Source organism: Suncus etruscus, chromosome 6, assembly GCF_024139225.1.
Source record: "Suncus etruscus isolate mSunEtr1 chromosome 6, mSunEtr1.pri.cur, whole genome shotgun sequence".
Classification (NCBI taxonomy): domain Eukaryota; kingdom Metazoa; phylum Chordata; class Mammalia; order Eulipotyphla; family Soricidae; genus Suncus; species Suncus etruscus.
The window spans coordinates 70,054,866-70,060,742 of NC_064853.1; the positions used below are offsets into that span (position 1 = coordinate 70,054,866).

The window sequence follows — 5,877 nt, forward strand, 5'->3', positions numbered from 1 at the left end:
AAGAAAGAAAGAAAGAAAGAAAGAAAAAGAGAAGAAAGAAAGAAAGAAAGAAAGAAAGAAAGAAAGAAAGAAAGAAAGAAAGAAAGAAAGAAAAGAAAAACATGAGCTCCTTAAAGCAATATGGGAGAAAAAAACCTCAAGTATAAAGGAAGTAACATAAGAATTAAACCAGATCTACCATTTGAAACAATTCAAGCAAGAAGACAGTGGAATGGCATATTTAAATGACTGAATAAAAGAAACTTCCCACCTAGATTCCAGTACCTGGCAAAACTCTCATTCATATGGGAGGGAGGATTAAAAGCACTCTCAGACAAAGAAGAACTCACATTATTTGTACAATCAAAACCGATTCTAAACGATCTACTCAGAGATGAATTACACAATCCAAACCCCTGATTGTAACAACAACCACCTTACACACTACAAGTGCACAACAGCCCTCTCTGTCAATAATCTCCTTAAATGTCAATGGACTACTCTCTCCCATTAAAAGACACTGAGTAGAGAGTTGGATTAGAAAACAAAAGCCAGATTTCTGCTGCCTGTAAGAAACACTCCTACAAGTACAGGATAGACACAGGCTTAGAATAAAAGGATGGAAATCAAATATTGAAGCAAATGGAAAACAAAACAAAACAAAACAGCTGGGACAGCCTTTCTTATATCAGACCAAATTGCATTAAACCTCAAGAAAGTGATCAGAGACCAAGAGGGTCACTACTTTCTGATCAGGAGAACACTAGACCAAGAAGTACTAACTCTAGTCAATATTTATGCATCAAATGTTGAGCCAGCAAAATATGTAAGGCATTTGATTGCAAACCTGTAGAAACATATATAAGGAAATGTGATAGTAGTAGGAGATCTCAATACTCCACTATCACCACTGGACAAATTTACCAAATAGAAATTTAGTAAAAAAAAAAAATAAGAGCCCTAAATGAGAAATTAGAAGAACTAGGACTAATGGACTTATATAGGGCCCTCCACCCCAGAAAGCAGAACACACATTCTTCTCAAGTGCACATGGAACCTTCTCCAGAATAGACCATGTTTTAGGATATAAATATAACTTGCATAAAGTCACAAATATAAGGATTATTAGAAGCTCCCTATCAGATCACTAGGCAACAGAGATCGATATTGACTGTAAAAAGAAACTATGGAGAAAATCCAACACCTGGAGATTAAACTGATAAGAATAGATACTTTACTTGATCTTGGCCGAAAGGCTGAGAAACGATCAACACCTGGAGATTAAACAACATACTGCTCAATAACTGCTGGATCAAAGAGGAACTTAAGGAAGAAATAAAAAGATTCTTAAAAATGGAAGAACATCCATGCTCATGGGTAGGTAGAATCAACATAATCAAAATGACTATCCTACCCAAACTCCTATATGTAGATTCAATGCACTCCCTATCTAAATCCAGGCATCATTCTTTAAAGACTTAGAAAAATCAATCATAAAATTCATCTGGAACCACAAAATACCCAGGATAGCCAAACAGATACTGAAAAACAAGAAGCTGGGTGACATCTCTTTACCTAACCTGAAGCTATACTACAAAGCCGTAGTGATCAAATCAGCATGGTACTGGAACAAAAACAGAGCCTCAGATCAGTGGGTTAGAATAGAATTTCCAGACATAAATCCCCAGATATGCAGTCAACTAATATTTGACAGTAGAGCCAAGAATTTGAAATGGAACAAAGAAAGTCTCTTCAACAAATGGTGTTGGTACAACTGGAAAACCGCCTGTAAGAAATTGAAAATTGACCCATACCTCACTCCTTATACAAAAGTAACTCAAAGTGAATTAAAGACCTTGAAATTAGATCAGAATCTATAAGGTTTATTGAAGAAAAAATAGGCAGAACACTCGAAGACCTATATATTAAAAAAGTCTTCGAGGATGGAGCACCAATGGCAACGACTTTAGCATCAAACATAAACAAGTGGGACTACATCAAACTAAGAAGCTTCTGCATGGCGAAGGAAACCCAACTTAAAACAAGAAGACAGTTAACTGAATGGGAAAAAAATTTTCACTCAACACATCAGTTAAAGGGCTGATAACCAGAATATACAAAACATTCAGAAAGCTGAGTCCCCCAAAACCAAATAAAGCCATAGAAAATGGGGAGATGAAATGAATAGACCAAAAGATGGCCAACAAACACATGAAAATATGCTCACCTTCACTCATCATTAGGGAAACCCAAATCAACACAACAATGAGATACCACCTTACACCAGTGAGGATAGCTCACATCAAAAATGACGGGAACAATCTCTGTTGGCGAGGATGCAGTATGAAAGGAACTCTCATCCACTGCTGGTGGGAATGCCTTCTAGTTCAAACTCTATAGAAAACAGTCTGGAGAGTGCTCAGGAATTCAGAATTGAGCTGCCATTTGATCCAGCAATTGTTCTCTTGGGTATCTATCCTCAAGTTAGAAGGACATTCATCCCAAAGTATGCATGCACCCCACTATTTATTGCAGCACTCAGTATAATAGCCAAGACTTGGATGTCCAACAACAGAGGAGTGGATCATTAAGATGTGGTATCTATGCACAATGGAATACTACATGGCAGTTAGAAATGATACAATCACAGACTTTGCAGCAACGTGGATGGACCTAGAAAATATTATGTTAAACGAAGTAAGCCAGAAGATGAAAGATAAACACAGAATAATAGTATTATTCTGAAGTATCTAGAATATACATCAGATATACAACCAAGATCCATGATCAAATAACAGGGTGTAACAGGATAGAAACCTCAAACACTGTAATAATCACCATATACTGGGAGTAGTGTCCAAAACAAAAGGAAGAGAAACAACATAAAGCCCGACTACACATTATATTATAAATAAACCAGCAACAGCAGAAACAGCAGCATAGAAAGAACAGGTATGTAATCAGCCTTTTACTACAAAGGCCCATAATAATTTCCTAGGGATCTTATACAGGATTACAAGTAAAGATTATGACAGGAAATTACTGACTCCAACAGAAACATTTCAAAACAATATGTTTGAATGCCTTAACCTTACCACATTTAAAATAACCTCTCAATTTTTCTGTTCATAGGGGTTCTTGGATACAAAGGGTGGACATATTACAGTGGCACCTTGGTGCTCAGTCACACAAGGCACCATACTCAGCTTGCATCATGAAAATGTCTGGATAAAACTCTTAAACATACCCTTTATCTCTAGATTATGTCTCTTTTAGGTCCTGAAGCACATGACCAGCCAAACCACCTAAGCAACAACCATGACCTACAGATTTATACTAGAGGGTCTAAGCATCGAACAAGTTCAAGCAAACTAACATGCTCTTGCACTTTTATCCTCTTTTCTCATTACTACATATTTTTGTTGTTGTTGTTGTTTGTTGGTTGTTTTGTTTTGTTTTGTTTTCTCTCTTCTTATCTCCCTCTTCTTATACCTTCTCCTTATTATCATCAATTCAATCATGTCAAATAAAAGCCACACGATTACCTCCTCTATAGGAAAGGAAAGCTGATATATAGGGTGCTGAGGACAATACTGCAAAGGGTAAACACCTATATAGATAGGCCTCACTAACACAATGGTTAGTACTCAAGACACAAAACTTATACATATCCAAAAATTGATCTATTAGTTTCATTACTTTACATGTATTATACTTACCTATCTTCCTGTACTCAGCATATCTCTTGCTCTCCCCACCCCTCTTCATTAATATATACCTAAGCTAACTTCTATATGTTTATATGTGGGCAGGAGCACACAAAGATAGGAATCCTCCTTGAGAGACAAACCTAAATCATAAACAATCCATACCTATATATATATATATATATATATATATATACATACATACATATATACCCTATATAACCCCTCCCATGTACTATCCCCTCTCCACCTTCAGAAATCCGACTATCCCTTCACCCCTCAATCCCATCCCTGATATCCCCACCATATTAAAACTCTTCACCCTCATTTCTTAATACATTAGGCATCAAGACTGACCTTCTACCCCAACGAAACAGTACCCAGCACCCAAGTGAAGAGACACCCACTCAAACCCACACCTCGTTCCCAGCAAGAAAATACAACCAACACCCCGACTGACTCATGCAGTGTGGCCCTCCTAATGACCTCTCCCTAATGTAGACTGTGGCTTGATACCAGACCTAATTCCAAAAGGATCCCCATTGTAAGAACTCTACCCAAGACCTCCCTGCTGCAAATCTTTTGTCAAACTCAGGAAGATCAGAGTGTGTAATGAAAAGGCACCCTGGAACCCACACCCCACAAGGAAATCTAAAAAGACAATGGGGAAGCCTATATTTTCATCATAAGTGTAAGACCTATATAACACTACCTTTTAACCTGTTTTCCTTAAATGTAAAGTAGTCTCCTGCATCACTTTCTCCCTTTTTCTTTTTTATTTTCTTCTTTTTTTTTTGTTTTCGTTTTTTTGTTTAGTTTTTGCTTTATGAGGTCATATCTGGCTGCACGCAGGGGTTGCTCCTGGCTCTATACTCGGAGGTCGCCCCTGGTGGGCACAGGGGACCGCGTGGTATGTCAGGATTTGAGCCTTCCTTCTGCAGGAAGAGCAGATACCTTACCTCCATGCTATCTCTCCAGCCCCTCTTTGTTCCTTTAATTACTTCTTTTATTTAATTTTTAAAAAAATGTTTTTCCTTTATAGATGTGTGAGCATATATATTTTTAGTTTTTGTCATGTTTTTGTTTTCTTCTCTCTCCACCCCAATTCCACCAGTAATATAATGTAGCATCACCTCTTCCTGAAAAGGCATATTAAAAAAAAGGTGAAATCTTACATATAAAAACAAGCTCTTATCTACTAGGGATAAGAACTCATACTTTTTTACAACACAGAGGCATCTCCTACCTTGAACATATGTCATGTGGAACCAACTTAGACCCCAGGGAATTAGGCACCGACCATCCAGCCTTGACTCCTGGACCCCAGACATAGAAACGACACAGTTCTCCACAACAGCTCCAGGAACCAAATCCCCTCCGGGGCATCCATAATGCTGCTCTGACACCAACATGTGCCAGTTCTAAAATGATATCTTAACAACAAGGAAATGGGAACAACTTGATATAAGAACAAGTTGTCCTTCTCACCAGCCAATGATAAGACAAAATCAGAAGACTTGTCACCTTTTGATCCAGAGGTCCTCAAACTTTTTAAACAGGGGGCCAGTACACTGTCCCTCAAACCATTGGAGGGTCTGACTATAGTAAAAGCAAAACTTATGAACGAATTATGTACACTGCATATATCTTATTTTGCAATGAAGAAACAAAACAGATACAAATACAATATGTGGCCCGCAGGCCATAGTTTGAGGATCTGTGCAAAAGCCAAGATTGCTATCTACAGATGACTGGTTGTTACAACTATGAATGGACAGTATGCATCCCGGAACTGCTGCCACCACCACCAACAAAAAAGCTCTAGCCTAGGTTTTGTTCTACAATTTGTTCAACAAACAAGATCTTCAATTCCAGAGGTCTGTCTGAGACAATCACAACTAAACAGGTCCTCTGGAAACATAAAAGACTCTATCCCAGGCTCCATCCTAGGAGCAGCATAATGACCAAGACCACCAACTACAGAAGATGAATTAAAACCACACTGAAGAAACAGAACTTCTAGAACCACAAAGACTTCATAATAAGCTCCATTCTTTAAGCTGTACAGACACAAGAATCTCTAGATACAGAGGTCTTATTTTACCATCTATGACAAAGCAGAAGTCTTCCATACACCACAAAAGCACTGAGGGGAGAGTAAAAGATCAGGCAAGGAGTCTATAGTTAATCC

The 5,877-nt window shown here is 38.0% G+C and overlaps 1 pseudogene; it reads right to left on the reverse strand.

Moving 5' to 3' along the window:
- Positions 1–1,080: 1,080 nt before the first annotated feature.
- Positions 1,081–1,247, reverse strand: LOC126012778 (uncharacterized; annotated as a pseudogene).
- Between the last annotated feature and the right edge of the window lie 4,630 nt (positions 1,248–5,877).